The 26017-nt window shown below is 38.9% G+C and overlaps 1 protein-coding gene across 27 annotated transcripts in view; it reads left to right on the top strand.

The window, feature by feature from the left end:
- The window catches only part of CSGALNACT2 (chondroitin sulfate N-acetylgalactosaminyltransferase 2), a 268548-nt gene that overhangs the window by 230380 nt on the left and 12151 nt on the right, over nucleotides 1–26017 (top strand). For 14 of the 27 annotated variants that reach the window (XR_010832668.1, XR_010832644.1, XR_010832647.1 and 11 more), the window contains 4 exons: nucleotides 7920–8092; nucleotides 12200–12304; nucleotides 14908–18105; nucleotides 23640–23705. The gene's annotated coding sequence lies outside the window, so the exon portion shown is untranslated. Of the gene's footprint in view, nucleotides 1–7919; nucleotides 8093–12199; nucleotides 12309–14907; nucleotides 18106–23639; nucleotides 23706–26017 lie in introns of all 27 variants that reach the window. The other 13 variants (XR_010832654.1, XR_010832657.1, XR_010832656.1 and 10 more) reach the window with 7 other exon arrangements.

Here is a 26017-nt window from a genome sequence, read left to right as displayed (position 1 = left end):
GAGGAGAATCTTCTTGAAAACCTGTGAAGTCTGCCAGTGCAGTTACCCTCGGTCTATTGTTGTACACCCTAATGTCCATTAGAAATAAATATCTGTCAGCTCTGCATAAATGGACCTTGAGTAAAGTAAGGTAGAGTGGCTTTGGTGATCATGATATGCCACTTGAGCTGTTAAGAAAATTTCAATACTAAGTCTGCTTGTGAGAACTGCAATGGCTTCAAATTACAGAGTTAGGAATGCTGTGGCAGGTTACTGCCAGCGAAATAGAAGGTCATGGGAATAGCAAGGTACAGAGCGAGGACAGCTCTGCTGGAGAGCTAGGAGTTTTTTTTCAGAAGCATTATTCCTGCTGCTTTTGCAAAAGGAAATTAGAATCCATTTCTATTTCTGCTTCAGTTTTGAGGTGGTATTTGCAAAAAGAAAAATGTGCACATATGTATATGAGCATCTCTATGTCTAGTAAAATATGTAACAGGGAGATCAGAAATACAGAGTAAATGCAAAACTGTACATAATAATGGTTTAACATTTTAAGGTATGTTAAATTGTGTTCACTAATTATAGTTCTCTTCTGTCCATCTCTAGCTAATGCAATTCTGAAAAAATACATTGTTCTGTTTTGGGCTATTTCACACTGTCAGATCGCGCCCCCCCCCCCCCCCCCCCCCCCCCCCCCCCCAATAAAATCAATTGCCCTGGAGACTTCTGGGATGAGAAGAACTGATGCTTTGTCTATTTTGATTGTTAGGTCTTGCAGTCTTTCTAAATGGTGCAATATTCCTGAAATTTAGTCATTACCTGATACTGAAATCAAGGTATTACCATGGCTTCAAACTGGCATTTGAATATTTTAACTTTAAATAATCATCTGTGTGATTTAATGGAGCGGAGAACGTATTCTATTCTTGTCTAAGCCATTCATTCTCACTTGCCAACTTTGTAAGCCTGTCCAAGTACACATTTTATCTTCCATCTCTCCCTTGCTATGTGGGGAAGTAATGTGATTTTGCATTTACTTACGTGACATTACTGCCAGGTCACTATTGTCACTGGGAAATGCTAAATGCTTCAGGCATTCACTGTTCATTACCACATCTGACAAATACAGGTGCAAGAGATGGAAAGGACTCTCTGGTACAACACATTTTGAAATCAACCTCTAAGCAAGAAAGTGTTCCGGCACTACCCGAATTCCCATGCAGAGGGAAACTCACCTAGGGCCTGCCTTTGCAAATGGGGTCCTTTTGCGTTGGTTTCTTCCTACGTACATTGTTGCAGGCATTTGCTGGAGCTGCATTCCACCACTGCATCTCCTCCCAGCCTAGTCCATTTATCTAGATGTGTCCTTCCTGCATGCCAGTGTTTGTCACTCTGCTTTGCAGCCTTCTTCCACGTGGACACACGTGATGTTTCCATAGAATTGCAGTACATACTTTTCCAGCGAATTAGTTGTGTGTTTTAGCATTATTTGAGTTACTGAAGGATTTGTCACTGTTGGAACATCTCAATGTGTTTTTTCTGCCCTCTCTTTTTCTCTCTCCAACAGTTTTGTTCCTTTAAACTAGGAACGAAGGGGATGATCAACGTTCAAGAAGTATTTCTGATCAGAGAGTATGCTGAAAAAAGTCTCACTCAGGTCTCAGTAGATGGCTTGAAAATTATTCAGTTTTATTATTTTCTTTTAATTCCTTCTTAGTGCCTTTAGACTTTGCTCTGTGCACACTGTTATTTCTCTGGAACACACTTCTTCCCCGACCCACTCTTTTAAATGAAGCTGAGACTGCCTTGTAAATATTTTTATTTGGGATGGGCAACTGTAAGTAAAGCAATGCATATCAGAGGATATTGATATTATAATTGTTGTAGCTAGTGATGTTCCTGCACCTCATCAGTTTACAGTATTTCAAGAACAGGAACAGCTACCTGGTACTACTCATACGGGCTTAGTGCGAGCTATCAACCTGAGAAAAGAAGTACTAGTGATGTTTAATACCAAGTATTAGCAGGGGGGTGTGATGGGAAAGCCCGTGTAGTGTAATCTGGTTGTATCGATAACCATCATCATCCAAACATACATTCAGTAACGAGGTGTGTAATGCGCTGTAATTTGGTGATGCATTCTGCTTTTGCTGGATTTATTAGGTAATAAGCTGGTGCATACCGATGAACCTCACATGGAGATGGAGGTGTTTGTAGGGTGTTATTTGTATTAAGGCACCCAGTACTTCCTACAGATATGGAGGGGTAAGCAGACTTAGTTTTGTTGTGCTAAATATTGCAGTAAAGCATGTGGCTTTTTTTTTTTTATTATTCCACCATCCTGCTGTGCATCTTTATAAGCACTTCATAGTTCCAATCAACCAAGTTGCAACAAATTGGATTTTATTTAAAAGTTTAATTGGATTGGTCTTATGTGAATACATACTATGAAAGTCCTTTATCTGGTAAATGTTCAAAATTTTAGGAATGTTAAAGCCTTTTTTTTTTTTTTTTTTCAAACTGCTTAACTGGTGAAAATGTAAATTTTGCCCGTTGAAGATTATAACCCTTTTTCAGTTCTCTTTGAGTAAATGGCCTTTCTTCAAGTGAGTGACTATAATGCAGTAATTTCTGTACATTTTCCTTTCTTCCCATTATTATATTAATAACATTTCTAGCCTTACTGAATATACAGATGGATTAAGTTTTGCTGTTCTGATTCCTCATTTAAGATCCATAACTAGTTGATCTGGGGGATGAGGGAATTTATTAAACATTACAAGTCAGCAATGGGACAAATTAAAACACAATCAATTAATTGATTACAAAGTAGTTGCTTATAAGTAAGAAGCAACACATTATGTCAAAAGAGTGGAGACTGTCTTGCATCTTGCATTAACATTCGAGGAATACAGCCTTTATGAATTTAAAGTTCTTGCTTAAATAATTAAAAAATTATCTTGGTGACCCTCTTGAAGGAAAGTACAAAAGAAAATATGCTGTATGTGAAAAGAACAATGCATATTTTAGTAGTTACATCGATACTAAACAGAAAACACTTGGGATTTCTCCATTGGCGGGTAGCTGATAGTAATACAGGTTTTAATTTATGCCTTGCCATTCCTTTTTCCCACTTCAAAATTGAGCTTGCTTTCTTTGTTATTTATTCAGGTTTCTTTAAAGCTGACAGAGTAACTGATAATTTTCTGAATTAAAAGTCACATCTATATGTGCTTTTGCTCATGTTTCCTTCATCTGAATGAGTTGTGTGTCTGTGTGCTCCCCACACACCCTGCCTCTGAGGTGCAGTGTGGGCTAGCCTCTTTTTTGTCGTGATTTTTGTAACAGCTGCTGTGGCACTGACTGGCTACTCACTGGCTTTGGCGACAACACGAAATAACTGCACAATAGTATTTGGAATGGATGATAGTGAATTAGTGCGATGAACTTAATGCTTTTACAGATTGTTAAATGTCTTTGGTTAGAGTGCCTTCCTAGATCGTTTTTCTTAGTGTGGAACACGAACAGATCTGAGCCCATAAAACAGCAGAGCAGTCTTAGGACTTGCTACTAAGAACTGAACGTCCAGAAGCAAACCTGATCCTCCCAGAAAAGCATCCATTTGCTGTCCTCAGGCAGGGCTAATTAATAGGGTCTCTAGCAAATGTGCTTGCACATACATATGTGCTATAGTGGGTCTGATAAGGAAGGCCTCTTCCCTTGAGGATACTGCTTTCATCTGTAGGTTTCATAGTTTTGCCACCTATTGTGGTAATTCACAGGTATATGCTAGGTAAAACATTACTAGCAGGGTCCGGTAAAAGCAGGTTGTTAAAATTTTCCATTAAAGTGTCAGATGCAGGAATGGTTCGCAATGTCTTAAAACCTAAGTTTGTACCACATCAGCTGGTGGGTTTTTTTGGTTTCTTGCTTTGTTTTGAGAGGAGGGGAGAGTGAGCGCTGTCTGCTCTGTCACTTGGGCTGCCAGCATTCGTGATTACTTTAGGAAGCAAACTCTGGGAAAGTTGCATTATATGTAGCACCAAAACAAACAAAACCACATATGTGAACTGAAAAGTAAAGGAAACTAGAGGGTGTGTATTCCAGCTGAAAAACATTTCAAATGGCTGTTTATCTCATAAAAGCCCTTCTCATGAGAATTAGTAATAAATTAAGTCTGGACTCTGTGTCTTAAGCCGAGATTCACTTAAACTACTTCAAGCCCAAGAGTACTTCTTGTGCCAATACAAAAATACAGAACTTTCAATAAACGGTGCTGACCTTCCCCTGATCACAAAGGCTCTTCGGGATCTGCTTTTGCAAATTTCTTCTTTGAAATTAGTGCTGAGACAGGCAAATCACCTTCCTTTGGGCACGGTCACTAAGCATACTCTTTGGTGGAAGCATTTTTCAGGCAGACTTCATAGTAACAGCTCTTTTGGTGGTGCTTTTGATTTCTTGGTGTTGTGAAACATGAAATAAACTTTTAGAATTGTTCTTACAGATTCATTATGCAATCCCTCTATAACACTCGTATTAAGCATGCCAGATCTTGAAGTGCTTATGTGTTTTGTTGCGTTCAACATAATTTAACATAAGGGTTTTTAAGGCCAATGAAAACTGGCATTTCAGATTTTAGACTCTAATTAACTTTACTTCAATATTAGGTTCAATTGGTAGAAATTAAACTGTTCAAATGGTATGAGAAAATGTAGAAAGAATTTTTTTTTTCTCAAAATATTCCATGGTCTTGTAAGTAGAACAACAGTTCAGAATCAAAAGAAGATTGTGTACTTCCAGGTGCCTTCAGAGTATCCCACAAATCTCCTGCTTTCCTAGGAAAGAGCCTGCAAGTTTCCTAGTGAAGGCCTTTGGCGTTTCTAGGAGTTCCAGCTACAGAAATACTTGGAGCGTGAAAGCAGCTCAGTAAACCACAGTGCAAGCTCCCAGGAGCTGGGGCATGAGAAGTTTCTCCCATGAACATTTTTTGCCAGAAATTGATGTTTTCTCATTAAAAGTTTAAGGTTTCAACAAACTGACACATTCTGATTTAAAAAATAATAATAAAAAAAAATAATGTTCAGCTGAAAAACTTCCAGTTAGCTCTTATGTTGATGTGTTTTTTGTGTGTTGGGGATATGCAGATGTAACTCTCTGGCTCCTTGCTTATTTTTCAACTGCTGAAGGATGGGAAGGCCAATGAAATTGCTCGGTTTGATATGATCTCCAAACTTTTCTTTTAATTTGTAGCACTTTGTAGTAGATTTATTTCACTGGAAATAGTTACGCTTCTAGGACATACCTTAGGCCAAAGCTGCTGCTTATGAGAGCAGAAATATGTGACTTGACAAAGAGCCCTGATGTATTCCACATGCTCTGCACAGTGGGATTTCTAAGGGCTTGTCCAAACTGCGGTGACTGCAGCGGAGTGGATCCAGCTTTAAACTGGTTTGGTTGGGAAAAGGCAATAGTTCAGGCACGTTGTTGGCGATAAAACCCACTTGAGAAACTGAAGGAACGTTCAGCAAATTACTGTGAGCTTCATGCTCCTCTGGCTACATGGGATAAATGGGGTGATATGAGTATGTCAGGGTTAGCAGTGCATTCACAGTAGCAGCAGTGCTGCAGCAAAGCCTTACCTGGAGACAAAGAAAACTGTCCTTCCTGATTGGGCTCACCTGGTACTGGCATGGCCCCTGCCCCTTCACCACCCCCAGGGGTTCTCTAGAGAGCTCCTGGGACAGCCCGCTCTGCCTTCAACTGTCACTTCAAATCTCTGCTGAAAGGAAATATTTTTCCTCCTGTATCTTCTTTTCCTTTCATTTCTCTCTCTGAAATTTTGATAAGTGGTAGAGTGTCTGGAAAAAGCATCTTGGAAACCTACCAAAAAGAAGGTAATGCAGAAGGAGAAAGTGTAATTGTTTTAAGGGAGTCCGTGGAACTCTTCTGCATATCAAATCAAAAATAACAAAGGCAGAAATAATGGGGGAGGATCTGAGGAGGGCTGTAAGAAATGGGGAGGAGTTAGCAGTACAGCTGACTTTGATTCCAGGATTTCACATCTGGAATCTAATTTTTGTCATGTACCAAACAACTAATCACATCTGCAGTTACAGCTTCGGTGATTTGTAGCATACAATATTTTCTTGGAAATACACTTTGTGCACCCACTATGTTGCTTAGTCATTAAAAAAAATGATTTTGTTTGCTGTCTACATGATTGCATATATACACAAAACATTATTAGTTGAGTGAAATCCAGAGACGTTTGCTCTATGACCGTACCTGATAAGAAGTGGTGTGAGCAGCTCAGAAGCCTGCCACAATGAAACATCCCTGGGGTGGTACGGGATCAACAGAAAAAGAGCTTTAAAGAAAAAGGGTTTCATCCTGTAGACCCTGTGACACCAGTCATGGTTTCTCAGGCAACCTTTTCCATACGTGGCAAGCCTCAGCTTTGTCTCAAGCTGCTGAATTTCATGCGTTTCTGGTTCATTCCATAAAAACCTGCTAGATTTAGTGAAACCGTCAGACTCCTATCTTTCCTTCTGTTTTGTCCATTTGCTATGTACGCTGCCTGTGAAGAAGTTTTTTACTGCAATGCTCTCAGCACCAAACAGTCCTAGCAGGCTTCGCTCATTCTGACCTGCAAAGGTACTTGTGCAGTTTGTCATTGCTAGTTTCTTTGGAGCCCTGGTTTTAACAGACATCTCTCTGCTTGACAGAACAACCTCTTCTGTCTCTAGTATAGCCATGTCTTTTCCACCCTTTAGTAGGATTAAAATGTCTCAGTAGAGTTTTTCTGTTCTTAATAATGAACACAGATTTGATGAGAGCTAATGTGTTTAGTAAAGGGCAGTGTAATACAGATCAGGCAATCCCATGAGATATTTTTCATGGAGAAAGGTTTTTTTTTCTTTAGCCTCAAGTTTTTGTTTGAAACTTTTGAAGAAATCCCTCCCAGGGTGAGAGGAATTCCCCATTTTCACACAGACTGGACTCAGTCGTGCTACTGCAGAATTAAGGAAGCAACAAGCATACTTAGTGCATGACAGACACTTCTTTATCCCTGGTTCTGGAGAAGTGTGGGCATAACACTCTTCCTTTCCTGGAGTGTTTTTCATGGTGGGGAAGAAAATCAAAATATTTATACTTATATAAATTTTATTCTTTTGCTACATTTTTGCAATAAATCCTTTGAAAAAAATTACAACATTTCTATGTTGCAAGACAGCTATATACAAATTTTTGCCTTAGGAAAAAAGAAGTCTGAGTTTGGAAAATGTAATAGCATCTTTGTGGCAAAAGTTCTGGGAGGATGTTTTATTTCTGTTGTGAATGCTGTGTATCCAGCTCTCTGGTGTCAAAGCTTAATAATGCTCTGTGAAGAATTCTCATTACTATCCATATCACAAGACCATAGTGTGTATCAGTGCCTAAAATTCAAAAGAAATAGAAATACATATGTATAGAAACTTGATTTGATGTGAAAGATGCATTTGAAGACCGTGAAGAAACAGAGTTTATTAGTAGATACGTATCCTTATCTTTGAAAAATATCTTTGACTCTTGCTGTTATTTTGCTCTAAAGAAGTTTGGTAAGTCAATAGAAGTGTTTTCAACAACTAAAACTAAAATCTGATGAGGTAAGCTCAGAAGGCTAGCTGTTTATAAAACTAATCTAAACTTCATTTCCTTTTTACATTTTGGGTTTTGAATCATGAAGGTTTTAAATTTTCCAGATTTTCTCCATAGCACTACAGTTTTTTGTTTGTTTGTTTGTTTTATGGTGGAAGCTAAGATTCTCATGCAAACAAATTACTCTGGTCATTTTTTAAGGAAGAACCATGAATACAATCCTAAGATTTGAAACAAATGAAGTAAAATACTGTTTGTGATTCTGAACAGTAAGTTGATTGTTTGATTTCCTATTGCCACAGGTAAAGTAAAGAAGGCATTGGAATAAAATTTATTTGGGCATTTTTTCAAGTATTCCTTGGAGGGTAATGTCGAAGACTTGTTTCTCCTTGTCGTCTGTCTTCATGTTGAAAAAGAGCATACAAATGCTGGTCCGATGTGTTATCGGTGAAGTTACTGAGTTGTATCCAATGAGGTGAGTGAATTGGCCTGTGAAGCAGAAGCACTTTGATACTTGAAATTCTGTGGAAAAATGTCTCTTAATCACAATGATTTTTTGTTTTTATGGAGCATCTCTGTGAAGAATATTCTTAAATAAATTGTTTGTATGAGAGTGACACTTGCAAGTGGCCTAAGACATTCCTACTTCTGTGTTGCTGGTATGAAAGGTTATAAGCGATAAAGACCAAAATTTGGCTTTTGGTAGTAGCCATGGAGGTTAGGAACAGCAGCTGTAGTACATCTCATCTGGTGCTGTTACTGGCTATAATCTCTATAGTGAACATACAGCAGGAATTTCTGTCCCAGATTCACAGATGGTGAAGAAAGAGGAAGAGAATATGCATCCGTGTATACCGACAGGGAGGAAATTCTGAGAATACTTCATGTGCTCAAGGTGCACAGTGTCTTGCAGGGACTGTCTTCCTAGGACTCCCAAAAGACAGAAGTATTTATGAGGGGTATAGAGGAAAAACATAGTGCCATTTGCTTTTTATTTATTTATTTATTTTTCTTATGTGGCTTCTCAGGAATTTTTGCTGGCTGGCATCTTTTCAAGACAAGATGCCTTTCCATGGTAAGAACTGGATAGCAGTGCAGGACAGTAGTGCTTTTAGACTATTTTTAGCTGTATGAAATCTCAAGCAATAATCCAAAATGATAAACTTATGGAACTGGTTTGGTCTCCAAAGTTTTTCTTCCTTCCTCCTACCTCCCTCCTACCCCCCAAATGCTTGATATCAGCATTTTTAGAGGGCAGTTAATTAGTGCTTGGTGTGAACGTAGCTGCAGATTGTAAACTGCAAGTCAGAGTTCATGTTGCACAATTCTACATGAAAAAATTTCGAGATATTTTTATCTGCTGCTGCCAATATATAAAATGGCCCCAAATGTCACGTTCCTTTTTCGTCTTCTTTCCAAATTGTTCCATATAACATATGCAGGACCAAAGTTTCCCTCATTGTTTTCAAGGTGGGTAGTAAGCACTTTTAAGCTTAATTATCACATCAAAAGCAGGTAAGGCAGTAGAGCATGTGAAAATAATTTCAAGGAAGGATGCCATTCTATTCAGTTGGTTGTCTAAATTATGGATGAGATTTTCCCTTCAAGATAGAGAGGTATGTTTCAAGAATTTTAGCCTATAATTTTTTCCCTCTTTTCCCTCCAACGGTAATGATTTTATATTGATAATTTTCTGCCTGAGCTAAACAGAGACTCTTTGCTGAAATATACGAAAAGTGGTTTTGGTCCTGGCAAGCCCTGTAATTTTAGCAGAATGAAAAAAAAAAAAAAGTCACATTTATTAATCCCCAAGTATTCAAGGACAGGGAGTACTTGTGCAGCAAAGAGCACTTTGCACAGAGTCAAGCTGTACACTGTGTCACCATGTCCCGTGCGATAAACAGAAAAGTCCCAAAACAGAAAAGAGATCTGAGAGCAAAACAGAAGCAAACAGTTCCAATCAAATGGACACTGCTAGATAGGTGCTTTGACTTCTCTATAATAATGATCATTTAATAGCAAGTAGGCAACGTCAAGCGATAAGGCTTTTTTTGAATTTTACTACATCCTTTTTGAAAGGATGTTAACGTTGTGTTACCTCATTAAAAGCAAAGCAACTAGGTTCGGCAACCAGCTGAAAAGGGAGTATTGTTTTTGACAGATTTTAGCATGTTAACATGCTTTCTCAAACTGGGCCCAAAGTAGGTTGAGGTTTAAGACTGATTAAATTACATATTTTTGATCAGTAAAGATGATTTGAGTTCTTAGATGTAAAAATTAAAAGAAGCGCTTCTGAGAGGGAAGAGCAAAGAAGAATATGTACATATGGTTATTGTGGGTTGTTGTGGCCTTTTTTTTTTTTTTTTTTTTTGATGTGAGATGTCCATTAGGAAGACCAGAGCAGAGGTACTGAAGAAGATCCGTAAAACAGAATTTTATATCACAGAAAACTTTGTTTCACTTTGGATAACAATTGCATTCCCAGTGGAATTTTATAAAACAGAGAAGTTATGCTTCACTTTAATTAATGATTCTATTCCCAGCAGAGCAGCAGCTCCCCATCAGCATGTGAATGCTTAGGGGGGGACAAAAGAATGGGCTTTTCAGCCTAAACCTTTACTAATTTTTTATAACAGAAGTTGGATATTTTATCTGTATTTTTATCATTCTGTAGCATTACCGTCCAAACCAACGGTGTGAGTACATAAGCATCAAACAGCAAGGGAAGCTTGCAGAAACAATTCACTTCCTACCTGGACACCCTCTTGTGTGTCATGACGTGTGTACCTAGCCTGAGCAGTGACATAGCACATATCGTAGCAGATATGAACCTGCTATGTGAAAACTGTGTGTGTGCTTCCCGTATGTCCCATGGTAAATCTGCCCTAGTGTAAGCCATATAAAGAGACAGCAAGCAGTACCCTGTGCCTGCAGTTAGAAAATGTCATGCCTACTCCTAATCTCCAATTGGTCAAGATGCAATTAAGCCGCAATTTATCAGAGGTTTTCACATCAGTGAGAAATGAGAGAGAACAGACAGCATCCCATGAAACAGAAAGCTTAATTTATGATTATCTTTTCTCTGTAAAGCACCAGTGTGTGCATAAATGATCAAATAATAGCCACACAACTGGGCGAAGGGAGAAGGAGAGAGGGGAAACTGGCAGAGCCTGCATCCAGCATCTCAGAGTGCAGGTGGAGGGGCCTTGGAACAAATCCACCCGCCTGTGGACACATTGCTCCTAACCCGGGACTGTGCTGGGCTGAGAGGCAGAATGGCAGGCAATGCATCCTGCATCCCTTCACACCACCACAAAACACTTCTTAGAGATGAAGATTTCTTAGCAGCTCTGTTTTAGTAAACACCACGAGCAAAGATGAGTTGAATTGCTGTGCAGGAAATGGCAAAAAATTCTAGCCTAACTAGCACTGAAATTGTTCATGAAAGTACACTAAATGTTGAGGATGGTAAATCTGTGCCAAAAACAAAACTGCTTGTGTTACAGACAGAGAAGCATGACACAATTGTGAAAGTGTGGAGAGGCAAATTGGAAAACTAGGACGCTCTTCTCAAGGTGTGAAAAAAACAGAAGTATAAATACTGTCCGGTGCCTGTAAAGTGGCTGTAACTGCTTTCCTGTCAATCTGCTAATTGCTTTAGAGGAGCCTTGATGTTGCAGCTGATACAGAAAGTAAATAAGTGCTTGTTAGTGCATTAGAATGAAGCTTAATTCTTTCTAACAAGAAAAAGTTTATCTGGCTGTGTGTGCTGTGCAACATTCCATGTGGTACATTACATCTTGTATCAAGAAGTTGCCATTCTCAAGCTATGTATTTATCAAGATGTCCGTGGTTCATTAAGTCCATATAGGTTCAATCAGAAGCTAAAATAGCCCTGTGTTTTACCTGCTCGTGTATTTTTATCCTTTTCATCCCAGATGAAATCGGTCTTATAAAACCATTAATAGCGGGCTGCATTGCCTGAGAATTGCAGTCTTACCTTTTTGGGTAGGTTTTGGGGGCATGTTTGTCTTGCTGGAGTTCAGAAGTGTTAAATTTGCTGAAGGGGGAGAAAATAAATTATATTTTTAATGTTGATCCCCTCTACTAATTTACATCTAAAATTTTATAGCCTTATCAAGAGGGAGGTTATCTTCTGAAATCAGTGGGAGTTTACGTAAATATATTGCAGCAATGTAGCATGTACATCTATGCAACAGTTACTTTGCATAAATATACAGCTGTCACTTAGCATTTAAGAATTTTAATTGTCTTCATTATTTGGTTGGTTTATTCTGTCAGTGGTGATATCCAGTTGTGGCATTCAGTGCGGCTACCCTATCACGTTCCTTCTTTTTTGATCTATTTCTTTTTCATTTCCCTGTATAGTGTATGTCTCTTCTTTCTAGATCCCCCTCTATCTCATATTTTTACCCATCCTTCCCTAACCATAGCTAGAAATTAAATAACTAATGCCCATATGAAGTGTTAGTGTTTGTTTTATCACTATTTACTACAGTTTACTACTACAGTTTGTACTGTGAGCTCCAACTGAATTAGGGATGCCTTTGTTTAATTGCAGTTGTTGGCCTGTTTGCTATTCCAGCTGCTGTTTTAGAAACATTTGTCTGTTGTGAGCCTGGAGTCTAGCAAGAAAAATCGGGTTGTTCTTCAGAGAACTTAGAAGGTATGTGACAGAGCATTACACATCCAGCATTATAAGGAATATATTGTACTTTGGGAACTTCAAGTTACAGCATGCGACCCATAGATGTTGCAGTAAAGTAGCTGCCAAAGTTCGTCTGGCAGATTTAGTAAGCAAATATCCCCACTAGTGAAATAGCGTCATTTTTCATACTGCATTTCTTTCCCCTTTGGGACCTACTCAGGCCTCACACTGTCTCTAAATTATTAAATTAGGTCTTCCTTGATCGTCCAAAGGTCATGGCGCCTAATGTGTGTTAATGTGATGGAAGTGTCAGACACGATTAGTTTCAGTAGTAAAACATGGTTTTATAGCCCTAAATGCAATAAATTAAAATGTGCTGTAGACTGCTGTAGTCAGGGAAATTTCTGCACCGTTAAGGTTTGATAAGGAAGTTCATGTCCTCTTTGGGTATGAATGGCGAGCGCTGGAGGAGGCGGTATGACATGTTTCACCTCCGTGATTGCTATTGCTCCTTGTTTGAGAGATTATATATCAAATGGGCATATAACCTCAGAATTCCACTTTTTCTCCCAGGCAATTGGGCTTTGTGCTGCTTGCATACTCCCCTTGCTGAAATCTTTCTGCTGAGAAAATTCCAAGGCATATTTTAGGCATCAAAACATCTTTAATCTTGGTGCTGAGAAGGATGCATGCTGTCAGAGATGGATCTGTTTCTATGCAGCTTGCTACTGAAATTTCAAACTTCTGCCATGAAAAAATCAGCTATAAATAGCTCTGAATGATAGAAGTGGGTAACCTAAGATGGAGTAATAAAACTGACTGAGTTGCCATGTTCTATGATCTGTCTAATAGAGTAAGATTTTACAATTAACTGTTACAGTATCTGTTTCCTGTCTGCAAGCTGGGGGGGGGGGGGGGGGGGGGGGGGGGGGGAGAAGCAGATAAGCCAGAGAGAGATGGATCAATTTTAATTGAAACTTCTGGTAGCTTTGCTGTTGAAAGATTTAAGGGAAAAACAAAAACAAAACAAAACAAAAACCAAGCCCAGCAACCACCCACATGCACAAGCCAGTTTGCATTTACAGGGTGTCCTGAACTGTTGCAAATTTAGGCGATGCATCCAAAGCAAGTTCTTTCAGTAGCCAGGAAGCAAAACAATTTTCTCCTTCACCTATGAAAGTGATCCTTATGGGAAAACTATTGCCCTCTTAAGTGGCAATTCAGTGTTTTTAATAGTCCTGCATTATTCATGGAGAATCATCTCTCATGGGTTGAGGTTTGAGAAAGCAAAAAGAGGCTTCCTCTTTTCTGAGAAGGAAGACGCTGCACAAATCATTTTGTACGAAAGAGAAGTTGGCCAAATACGAAAACCTTGAATCAAAGCCTTCAAATCTGACAGTTAGTGGGGATAAGTGAGCAAAGCTCTCAAGTGGTTCAGTGCTGAGCATCGTGCAGTTTTCAAGGGAGATCTGCTGAAATACACTGACACAAATATTAGGAGGCATATTTAATTCTGAGGCAAAGACATCAAGAACAAGTGAGGAGTAATAGGCAGAAATCAGAAGAGTGAGGCTGAAATGGTGAATGCCATAGTGGTCCCTTTGGGAGCAGGTAATCAAATGTATAAATATAAGCTCCAAGAGGGCTGATTAGGAGATGGAAGTGAAGAAATGATAGAAGCGAAGATGTAATTTGATAGTGAATGTCAAATTGAACTCGACTGCATAATTCAATACTGCCATGAATTGCAGTGCTCTAGTAAATAAATAGCAGACCTTGGTCTGCTTGGTTTGCTTGGAGCACTGCTCCACCAGGGGTGAAAGTCACCTGGGAAACACCTGTTTCACTCTCTGTGCTTTTAAATCCAGTGCGTGTGGCTGTGGGAAACGTTGGCCCCTTAATTTGACTGCTAGTACTGGTAGGATATTTATCTCCAAACCATGTAGTCAAACACAATGCTTTTCTTCTGTTCTGTGGATTTATTTATTTTTTTACGTGAAGGTTGATGTTAGGCACAAATGCTACATATGGAGTGTTTCTTTCTTTCATTCTTTCTTTTTATACATATAGATACTAGATTTGATTTGTTAAAAAATGAAGAGGCGTATGCAAATTGCAATAAATCCCTTAATCTGCTAGAGTGCTTCTGCAAGTAAAGATCTCATTGGCTTTAATATGATAATTTGGGTATTAAAGTTAAATATATGCATAAGTGATTTGCAAAATCAAGGCCATATTAAAGATGTTATCTGAACTGATTTGTTGTTAGAGTGATTTCATTTCTGTACTTTTTTTTTTTCCTCCCCATAATGTGTTTTAAGGTCTTTCATTTAAAACTGCAAATTGACCTAGTAATGAAGGGATCACTGACTAGGGTAGAAAACATATTAAGAGAGAGCAGTCAGTCAGAGAAATCATCTGCTGCCCAAAGAAAAGACAAGATATGGAAAGAAAGTTTCTTGTTATTTTTAAGGCTGCTTGAAATAATTACTGCATTTTTTTTTTATCACCTGTTATTTGGGAAGGGAAGAGTTATGGGCAGTCCCTCCTGCGTGTTTCTGTGGATTAGAGTTTACTTCCTACCGAGTCAGCACATGCTCTTATCAGCCCTCTTTTTCTAGGCAGAGAAGTCAAGGCACGGGACGTGTATACAGCTTGGTCAAACCCTGGGTGGTTCCACAAGCGGGCTGGGGAATGCCTCCTGCTGCCTGAGTCTGGCCTACGCGCGACCAGCCCAGCAGACTCTCCGGAGTCTCTGTCAGAAAATCCTCGCTAAACCCAGGTCATTCGGTGCCAGATCTGTTCTGGTGCTGTTCTCTGCAGTTCATGGCTTTTGTTCTGCTGGGACTCAAAGACAGATCATTATCTAGCAGGGACTAGTTCTGATGGTTTGAGAGATCGTCCCAGCTGAGAACAGCTGGATGTGTAGCCCATGAGATCAGAAACCTGATAGACGGAAATGGCTGATGTCATGAAACAGTCTTAAAATTATCATTGTATTGTTCTTTCATCCCAAATCATTTCTTCCAGAAAAAGTGTATTAAAACACATGAATGACATTCTAAAAGTGACGCAGGAAAAGTCTGCTGGGCAAAAATGATATACTATGTGCTAGCGATATTTTAATTATAAATGTCATCCTGTTTTGGGGATTGATACCTTTTTCTAAAGTTCTTTACTGGTTAGTGTTTTAAATAAATTTATATGCACAAGGTGGGTGAAACCTCAGCTCTATTGAGTTACTTTTTTAAATACCCCAGCAGAGTCCTCTTCTCAGTTTTAAGAACAACTTCCTGAAACTTTGTGCCTCCTCTTTGTGTTTGTGCTGTGGGATGATTTGTTTCATTGGGAAATAAGAGTTTGTTAGATTTGTTCGTGGCATTTTTTGATCTTAAATAGTGGTTTCCTTCCAAATCCACAGACTATTTCTAAGAGGACTATGAGAAGTAAATGAAAAAGTAAAGTCTGTAAGCTGAAAGGTTATCATGTAGGAGTCCAGCGTAACTGGAGCACATTAAGGAATATTTAAAAAGAATCTGACATTTATTTGCTTAAAGCCCTCACTTTGTTCTTGCAGCTTCCTACAAAATGGATTCCTTCAGCTTTTTGAATCTAGTGTGAACTGCACAGAAAAAGCTTATAGTCTGATGGTGCTTTCCCTTACAGAACCTTTCCTAGCAGCGGTTCATCGTTCTGAAAGTACTGTTTGTTTCCACTCCCAGGATGCAGGCTGGCCTCAGTAATGCTCAAAACTTAGCTAAGTTTTGTTCCAAACCACAAAAAAGCTTTCTAGGAATTCTGCCCAGATTTTCTGAAAGATACTCTAGTGTCCACGTTCCTATCTTGAGTTTCATCTTTCTGTGATAAAAGTCAAATTCAAATAACCTTGCTTGATCTGGAGTTCAGAGGTAAGGTTTGTTGTTTCGCCCTCTGTCTCTCCAAATAGGATGTTATTTTTGCTCCTAGGTTTCTTTACACTTTACCAGTTGTTCATATAGTACAGCAGAATGAGTTTTCTTTTTGTAACCTCCCCATTCCCTTCACAAGTGCATGCTGCACTGCGATATTATTCCTTTTATTTCTTTCAAGGAAGGGGAACTTAAAACTGCAAGGGAAAAGCAAGCTGGAGCATTGAGTGAGGCACAGCAAGGATTTTTATGTCTTCTCCTCTCAGGGCTGCGTTTTGGCACTCTGACTCTTGGCCAGCATATGTCCCTGTTCAGCAGAAGGAATCATTCAAGCAATCTGTGCTAAGACTTGTCAAAGTCTAAATTAAAATGCAGCTATCTTATCCTGTTTTTGTGCTAGGCTTTTACAGTGCTTTTCCTGCTTGTAAACTTGAGAAGGGAAAAAAAATGTTTTGGTGATAATTGGGATTATTGATTATTTATCTTACTTTATATCTATGAAATGAACATTTTGTACCATTTGTCTCTCAAGAGAAAAAGAAGATGGTGATAAGATGATTTCCACCAAAGGAGTGTCCCTCTAGCATAATTGTCTTGTGAGACGATGTAAGTGTACTTCTCTTTTTAATTAGTTGCATTTGTGATCATAATTTGGTATGTCTCTCTTAATCCACCGAATCTCCACAGAATGATATAAGACTGTTGTCCCATGGCTCCCAGCTACATTGCATTTTATTATAATCACCTTCATTATAAGAAAACCTCTTAATTATGCTCAAATTTCTTTGAAGTTGAGAACAGTGCTGTAATGAGTTGAAATGTATAGATGGTATTCTCCCCACTGAAAAGAAAATGTACAAGGCAGTACATAGAGTGCTATGTAACTCAAAAAGTGTGCTTGTATCAGGGAGCAGAAAAGTTGACTAAAACTCAGATCCCATATATTAAATTCCCTGTGCTGCAGCTGACTAGCCATGCGACTGTAGGGAATACCCTTATTCTTTTTGTACATTCCCCCCTCTGATAAAACAAGAATAATGTGACTGCAGAGAGGCTCAGCGATGCTTAAATCTTATTTTCACAAAGTGGTTGGGGATCCTCTAAGGAAGAGTGGATATAAATGTAATTATTTATTATTTCATCATTTTAATCTTTTGAAGTGCATGAGTGTTGCTAGATCCTGTCAGTTTGGATGCATATAGGTGTAGTGTAATTACAGATAGGTTTTCCTAAATAGCAACAATATTTATTTTGTGAGTCTGCAATGCCAAGGGAGCTAGGAAAAATTTAGGGTGGCAGGTGTAGTGATAGGTATCACTGGAATGTGATTGTCAAACCTTGTCCCCGAAGAGGGATTTACAGCTCTTCAAAGAGCTTTAGGAATGGATTTAGCAGGCTGGTATGCTTTGTTCACCTGCTTGCTTATGTTTATTTTTTCAGGTGTTTTTATATACAAGGATTGGTGTTTAACTCTTAAATGCACTTTGGGTTATGTTTTTTTTAGCTTTAAAAGTAATTATATGAAAGCAAGCATTGTACTTGCTGGTTGGGAGTGGGGGGGGGGGCAAGGGGAAGATGGAGAGAGAGGGAAACTGAGCGCTAAGAAACGTTGTCAATAAATATTTGTGAGCTGTTACAAAGATGACCGTTAGGAAATTCTCAGATGAGCTTAGCAAGAAGTGCTCCCTGTTGTTCAGAGGACTGCAACTCTTTAAAAGCACTCTGGCCTCAGAAAGTAGCCATAATAGCCAATACTGACAGATGGTATTAAAGACACGGGCAGGAAACCAGCATGGTTTTGATCCTTTACTCCCATTACAGGCTCTTTCAGTGCATGCCTTGTGGGTTAATTACTTGAGCTCTCACAGAAGGAATCCTGGCTTCTGGTGTAGCAGCTTGTCGCAAGACATGGTAAGAAATCGCACATGATTTTGAGGCTTGTAGCCTGTGAATGTGTGTCACCCTGGAAACCATTTGCACCTGCAAGCATGAGACATAAGAGCTGAGGAATTGCGGGGTGAGTTTCAGAGTCTTTTCTGAGCATTGGAAATTGTTCGTTGACAAAGACATAGAATAGAAGAGCTCTATTCTGATGTTCCAGGTGGGCATGACCAAAGCACCTCCATGGTCCACCCCTTTCCCACTGCACTGCACCTGCACACCAGCTAAAAGCCTGCCTCCTTTATTTAACTTCAGCTGTTTTAGATGGTGACTGTTATATCTGTACTTGATATTTAAGAAAACAAGACATAACTTGTCAGCACCTACAGCATTTCATTTTTGGGGTTGTCAGACACTAGCTTAGAATACACAAAGAAATATCTTTTTTGTAGTTTAAGAAATGAACTTGTCAGAAGTAAAGCATATCTTAAAATTCAGAAACAGAGTACAGGAAGCATGCTGATAAGCTGGCCTTTTGTTCTGCAGATATCACTCTAATAAGAATGGTATTTGTCCTCTTACAAAAACTGTTTTGATTTGAGGAGCAGGAGTTTATTATAAATTGGATAGCTTCAGTGGCTTTAGAGGGGAGCTGACAATTAATTCCAGCTGAGGATTTGTTCTTAAAAGTTTTACCAATGAGATATTGCTGTTTTGTAGCACCTTTCATCCCTGTATCTCACAGTGATTTGCAAACATTAATTAAGTCTCACAGCACCCCTCTGATGTATATAAGTGTTGTTAGTCTTAGAGATGTGTGAAATATTCATGACAAAATTGGAGGCATTCTGAGTTTACCCCTCTTACAGGCTCTAGGATATTAAAGAAATGCAAAGTTATTTGAGATTATCTGCATCAGAGAATTTTTCTTTCTTTTTCTCTCTGCATATATATGTTCACAAGCAAAGTGTCTATGATGTATATATAGCCTTCTTGTAATTGTTCCAATTTCAACAGGAATGTTTAGAGTTCTTTCACATAGTCGTTGCATTTTAGTTCTTCGTATTTCCTAATTAGCTGGATCTAAATAGGTCTCCACTACTAAAAAAGAACTTCAGGTGAGTGACTCCTGTCCACTCAAAAAACCTGCAACTTTATGTAGAAATTATTTGGGCAAAGATATATTATGAACCTGTAATAGGATGAAGAAAGCTGTAGAGCAGGAGATAGAGGTACCAGTCTACTGAAAAACTACAAACAGCCTGCTGGAAATGAGTTGCAGATTTCCTTGGTCAGAACATCATACACTAGCAGAAGGCATATTTGAAGGAGGAGTGGTCCTCAGCCACAGTGCTAGTTCCAGAGATTAGCTCAGACTTATGCACTGGGTACTTTGGGATTCTGGCTTTAACCTGTGTCTGTAATGCTCTACATGACAAGTGAGTGCCATTTTCCCATCTCAGAAGGGTCCGGTGGTTTTGCTGAGGGTCTATCAGGAATGACGTCAGAGTTCATATTACAGACCTTGAGAAGTGTTGCAGGACTCTTGTGCTGAGTCACCCTGGTTACCTGCCAAGTGCAAACCTTAGTTCTACAAAGGAAAATAAAAGGCAGGAAAGAAGGGTGGGTGGTTCTTTAATGAGAAGGAGAACCAAACTATGAAGCATTGCTTTGTGTGGGAGAGAAGAAGCAAGGTGGGGTGTTTTGCCAATCTCACTGCATTTTGGGGGAAGTGTGAGACTGAAGCTTAAATCACGGCAACCTTTCAGCTCCCCGGTACATTTAAGAATATTATAAAGGCTGTCCCCTAAGCAAGTATTAGGCAGAGAGAAGCGAATCAAATATATTTTGCAGCTATTGACTTTAGACAGCAAAAAGCTGCAACATTTGACTTTCTAGTCAGGTCTGCATGATAGACATAATGTTGTGTTGCACCATAATCATTAATTTGGAGGGAAAAAAAAAAAAAGGAAAAAAGAAAGAGTGCTGTGTTTGTATCTAATCTACTTAGGATCAGTTCCCTTTTTAGTTACTACTGTATTTTAAGAAGGCAATTTTTCAGCTCTCTGCTAATGTAATTTATCACCTGCATTCAGGGCTCTGACAAGATACTGGCCCTTGTGTTGTGCATAGTAATTGCTGCTGCCCTCTTTGGATTTGCACTCTGTGTTCTTGCTATAGCTGGAGTACTTCTGCTCCTAGCTCTCCTTTTCTGGCAAGGATATTTTAATGAAGCAAAAGCGTCAGCTTCTCATCACAAGCAATATATACAGTCTGTGGTTTTTCTTTTTATAAAATGAGGCATGTAGGGACGTGGTATAAAGTGTATTACATCCTCAAAATGAAAAACGTATATTTGCTATATTGTCCAGTTTGAGGAATAACATGTAATAGTGTAATTCATTAGGGACCAGGTACAAAAGAGTTGGCAATCAGTTCTGTGATTAAAACCTGCTGACCTACCAGTGACTGTTAGATGCATAATTAAGGCAGATTCTTTACAGACTTCCGTTTATGCAGGCTGATTACAAATAACCAATATTTGAGCAGTTCCTTTACATGACACATCATTACAGGCTCCTCAGCTCTTTCATGAACTAAAGGGTACGGAGGGTGTAGCACCAATGTAGTTTGGGCATAGCTAGAGTCCTAAATTCAACTTCTCAACCTGAGAATCTCGATCTAATTATCCAAATTTCAATATTTGCCAACTCTAATTTCCAGTTACAGTTAATTCCAAGAGGTCTGAAAACTAAAACACAGCTCAGTTTTGATAGCAAAGTAAAAGCAATTAGCAAGAGTAGGTGTAGGATATCAGTTATCCTTTTGGCTCTGGGAATTGCCATTACAATAATCTCAGAGCAACTCTGTCTCATTGTCACCCAGGCAAGTTCCATGTTGCAGAAATTAAATTGGAAAACAACCCTCATGCAAAATATTACATACAAGGAGTTGTATACAGAAAAGTTCTTCACCTGAATATTTCTGTTTCTGAGAAATAAATGTAGATTCTTACATCTTTTTAGAAGACAAAGCACAGTTTTTCTGGATCCCATGGGTGATGGATAATGAAAATTCTCTTGGATTTTTACCATCTCAGATAATCACGTATACATGGAGAATTTACAACCTCTCTGCTTATTGCAGAAAGCGAAGTTCCCATGTTAGTACAACAGAGATCCAGAAATAATTGCAGTCTCATCATGAATATGAACATCCAGCTGGGATTTAAAATCTCAGTGATGGAGCGCAAAGGGTAATGCATTAAAGCTGAATTCTCATTAGTGAATCGAACCTCCGCATTGTGGTAGGTACAAAATGTCTATGCTAGTTGGAAATCAAGAGAGCGAGAGAAGAAAGAAAGAAGCAAAGCTTCTGAGAATGTGGCAAGAAAAATTATAAATGTGTTTGTTCAGGAAAATATTTTTAATGAAGTCCCTAATACCCTAGTCATAACAAATCATTTTCCTGCAGCTTGGACAATCGAGGTTAGAGTTATTCTATTCTCATCTCTGCCTTTTGAATTGGATGGCATAGATGCAGATGTTGGCCTGAAGAGAGGTCTGTTCCATAGGATCTTTTAGTCTTCTGATATTAATCAGCTCTGTGCTGCAATGGTAACAAAATTGTGCACAGATTTTGCATAACAAAATTTTGCCTGAACAAGCATTCAGTTTGAATTTCTTCTGTCAGATGAGTCTGCAGAACTAGGGCTGCAAATATCTTCCTAATTAAAAAGTTGGAAAAATGGATATATTCCCATGAAGTAGGTGTACGTGCATACGCCAGCCCTCATAGTATATTGTGAATGGTTTGAAGACCACGTTTTTTAGCCGTGCATTCACTTCATCCATCTGTGTTGTCAGCTAGGACCACTGACTTCTGTGAACTTAGTTTGAAGTAATTGCTCTCTTGATAACTGCAGCCATTCTTCACTGTCTGACAAGGCAGTCAAAACTGACAGCTTGGCCATCTATAGGAGGAAGAAGCAAAAAAGAAAAGTGGCAGGCCCCTGGAAGTCAGTCCTCTATTCAGACCAGCTCAGGAACAAGTAGTAAAGAAGTATTTGGTCCTCAGAACATATAAAATACATTTGAGATTTCACATCTGGAAAGGAGAACATTCAATCCAAATAAGCAGTTTTAGGAAAATAGTCCCACCAGTGATGAGAAAGGAGGAGATGTAAGAAGATGGGTTACAGCACAATCTGCTTAACTAGCTTGTGTGAGAATACCCAGCGCTGCTGGGCTCCTTAGGGTCTGCGGGCTTGCGCTCTGCTGATTTTGTCGTCAAGCCCCATTCTGCCAGTTGCACAGGGCCAGTTCATTTACACATTGTTATTTTGCTGATGTTTGGTTGTTTCCTGCTTCCTTCCCACAGATAGTGCAGATTGGCTGCTTTGTTTGTACAAAAAAACTTATCAGGTCACAGAAGTTCAAATTTTCAGGTGAAAATTCACAGTATTTTAAATCTCTAATTCATTATGTCCCTGAATATAAATATAAGATTTTAATGTATTTCTGAACAAGGTGGCCAAGATATGTAAGCATGAAATTCATATGTTTAAACTTTTCCATGGACCTTATGTTCAATGCGATTCGATTCTAGTTATTCTAGTTAGATTCATTTTCTGTATTTAAACAACAACAACCACTTGTTAATGACAGGGCACTGACAAAACTGTCTTGCTACTTCATTCCTCGGTATCTATGAATTTCATTGAGAAAATATATATTAACCCGCCCTTCCTTTTGCATGCCTGTTGGATTATTTTATTTATTTATTTACTTTTGTTAACTTCCACAACCTGGATTTCTGCAGAGTCAAACTCATTTGGAGTGGACGTGAAGACATTTGACTCCTAAGATATTTGATTCAGCACCTTCTGACCCTAGAGTGTGTATCATTTTAAATTAATGAAATTGAAAACATTAAAGTCACAAGTTGAGGAAAGAAGTGACCCTATATCCATTTTGCCGTGTTATCTTAGCGAGTTACCATGAATGCAAATGATCTCCAAGCATAAACAGGGAATAAAGATTTAATTTTGCAAGTCAGTAGCTACTAATTAAAAAGGGGAAGGTTTACTATCTTGATAGTAACTGGGGAAATGAAGGAATCCAAACATTTATGCTTTAAATAGCAAGTCTAGTAAGATGGGTCAGAATTGATATCTGTGCATTGATCACAATGGACAGTCTAGTATTCATCTGTATTGATGTGTGACTAAGAGTGGCTTGTAGAAACAAATGAAAAGAACACATGCGGTTCATTTTTTGGTGTTACTCACTGTGCAATTCATCTTGAGATCACAACTGTTAAGAGTGGAAAGCCTTGCCTCAAAATCACGTTCAGTGCAGAGGTGGTGTTGCCCTTAGACAAGGCGCAAACGTAGTACTACTAAAGTCCAACCCTTTTAATCACTGGAGTCCTCTGTCATGATACTCTGTCTTAAGCTAAAAGGACTTTTTTATAAAGTTGCCTTACTATACATTGGGACAGTGGAGTTATTTAAAAATTATTCAAATGTAAAATAAAGCTTGTATCAATTTCCTTATGATTAGGACTGTGGAGGAACGTTTGGATTCCCATCTTTCCAGAATGGACAACTCCTTCCTACAGGAATGCAGGTAAGTAATTCAATCATCATTGTACTTTTTGTATTCAATTAATAATTTATCCATAAATCAGATTATGACATCTTGCAACATTGTCTTTCATATATAGTGTTAGATCCAGAAACTGATGGGTAACTGAGGATTGTATAGCACACTCTGCAAAAGTATTGTTGCTTTGATAACAGTGGCATTGTTGTTTTCATCCTGTCTTGTAAAATTACCTTTGAATTTACAGTTGGTGCTATATAGTATTATTGAAAACTGTTGATAAATATTTTTAAAATACTACACACCTAATGTATTGTACCTCATTCTGATATCTTAGAAAAAATTTAGGAAGAGTATCACCTTGCTTTCACAGAAGAAACTTAAATTGGTTGCCAACTTGGTTATATAGAAAAGGATAGTACTGGGCTGTATCGCTATATCTAGTGTAGTCTTTGGTAGATCACATCGCAGGGGAAAGAAGCCGATATATTTTGATTGGAAACTTGTGTCTCTGAACAAGATTTTGATTGTGGGTAAAGCGATACAAAATTAGTTAAGTGCAGTTGCTCTGAATTTCATCAGCATGAATGAGATGCAGATCTGGCCCAGAGCCAGACAAATGTCCCAGACCTGCTCGCTTCCTCTCCAGCGTGATGCTGCTCTCTTGTTTTTGATGAATGTATTCTGCAGTAAACTCCCTCCTTCAGAGACATCATTTTTGAGCTGTCCTTTATGAAGTGCAAAGGCATTCTCCCTGCCTTGTTATCTATGTCCCATTCATAGCACATAAAATTATGACATTTTATTCTTTATGTAAATGTATTATAGGGAAGTAAAGCAAATAAAAAGTAATGAGAAGATGATTTTTGATGGTACAGTAGAGGGAATGCAGTATTTCAGTGAAACGACTGACAGCCAATAACACTGCCCTGTTTTATCTTTTTGAACACATTTTACATTTCATTCTAGTGCTCTGTATTAATTCACATAATATGCCTGTTGATAACAGGTTTATTTAAAACTCATTAAAAGTTATAGAAAAATGAGATTTGCATAGAAAATATGTACTTGGAACTAACTTTCCGAATTTTCCCCCTCCCTCCTCCTTCCAGCCCTGCACAAAGACAGCAAAAGGTTGATATGGCAGGCTTTAATCAAACTTCAGCTGGCATTGCCTGTCTGTATTTCAGAAAAACCTTCACATAAAGGAGGCAGGCAAGGCACCCAGACCTGCCAGACTCACAGAGGCTGCAAGCCAAAGGCAGCCCTATCTGCCGCTAGTGGCAATTGGGAATCACTTAAAAGTGCTGCACCGTGGGGGCGAGGTCGTGTGGTCCAGTGATTCTTATTTCTGAGCAGGTGGGAACCTTGTGTTTTGTTGCAGGTGCCAGGCTGAGAGCCCGGGCGGGAGTGGCTGCCAGTGCCTGCCCAGAGCAGCACTGCCCGGCTCCCCCAGTGCCCCAGTGCATTTGTGGGTCCCCTCCAGCAGTAGGAATATAGCCTTTTTTCCTCCTGCTCATTTAGTTCTTGGCTGTATTCCTGATTCTGCCCACACGGAGGCATATGAGCAGCAGTTGTTGGGAATTCAGGGATGTGCAAACCTGCCCATTTGAAACTGGGGGGAAACGGTGTGTATAAACAATCAAGTCCATTGGTAATGACTAAATATCTAATAGTCTTTCCCTTACAGTTGCCCTACAGTGAATCTTCCATCATTCATTATTCTATTTACACTCTAGCATGTATTTTTATGCTATAATATGAAACTTTCATAGATGACATCTAGTCAGATGTCACTCTAACGCGTGTAAATCTAATGTGCTGTAACATCTTTAACCCACTTAGTTTATCCTGTGTATCACAATGGCATCTATTTATGGATTTTCTGTGACAAAATATGAAGCAATGGTTGCCACAGGAACTGCTGCAGTTGTAAGCAAGCAGCCATGTAGCTGTTGCTGTACCATGCAAGAGCAGATCCACAGCTCTGGGAGGGAAGAGTCCTGTTGTCCCCGCAGTCGAGACAGTGGCAGTCCATTAGCTTTCTAACTACACCCGTCTTGTAATTTTGGGAGTAATCTTGCAGTGTGTTTTCTGGAGGTCAAAGCATTAAATGTTTTCAGCTGGCTGCGAGGAAGAAATATGCTTTGCTTTTGAGATGACTAGATAGAAAGTTGTTAGCTTTCTGCTGACAGCAGAGGTGTTTCGAGTATGTAGTCTGCAGACTAATCGGTATGGAGCTCTGGGACCTTTCTGTAGGTCAGCTGTAAAAAGTCAGGCTTATTAAGGAGCACAGAGAAGTACATTTCACATACTTTGAATCCAGTTATTGACAT

Source organism: Anser cygnoides, chromosome 7 (assembly GCF_040182565.1).
Source record: "Anser cygnoides isolate HZ-2024a breed goose chromosome 7, Taihu_goose_T2T_genome, whole genome shotgun sequence".
Lineage (NCBI taxonomy): Eukaryota > Metazoa > Chordata > Aves > Anseriformes > Anatidae > Anser > Anser cygnoides.
This window is presented reverse-complemented; position numbering and strand designations above follow the sequence as displayed.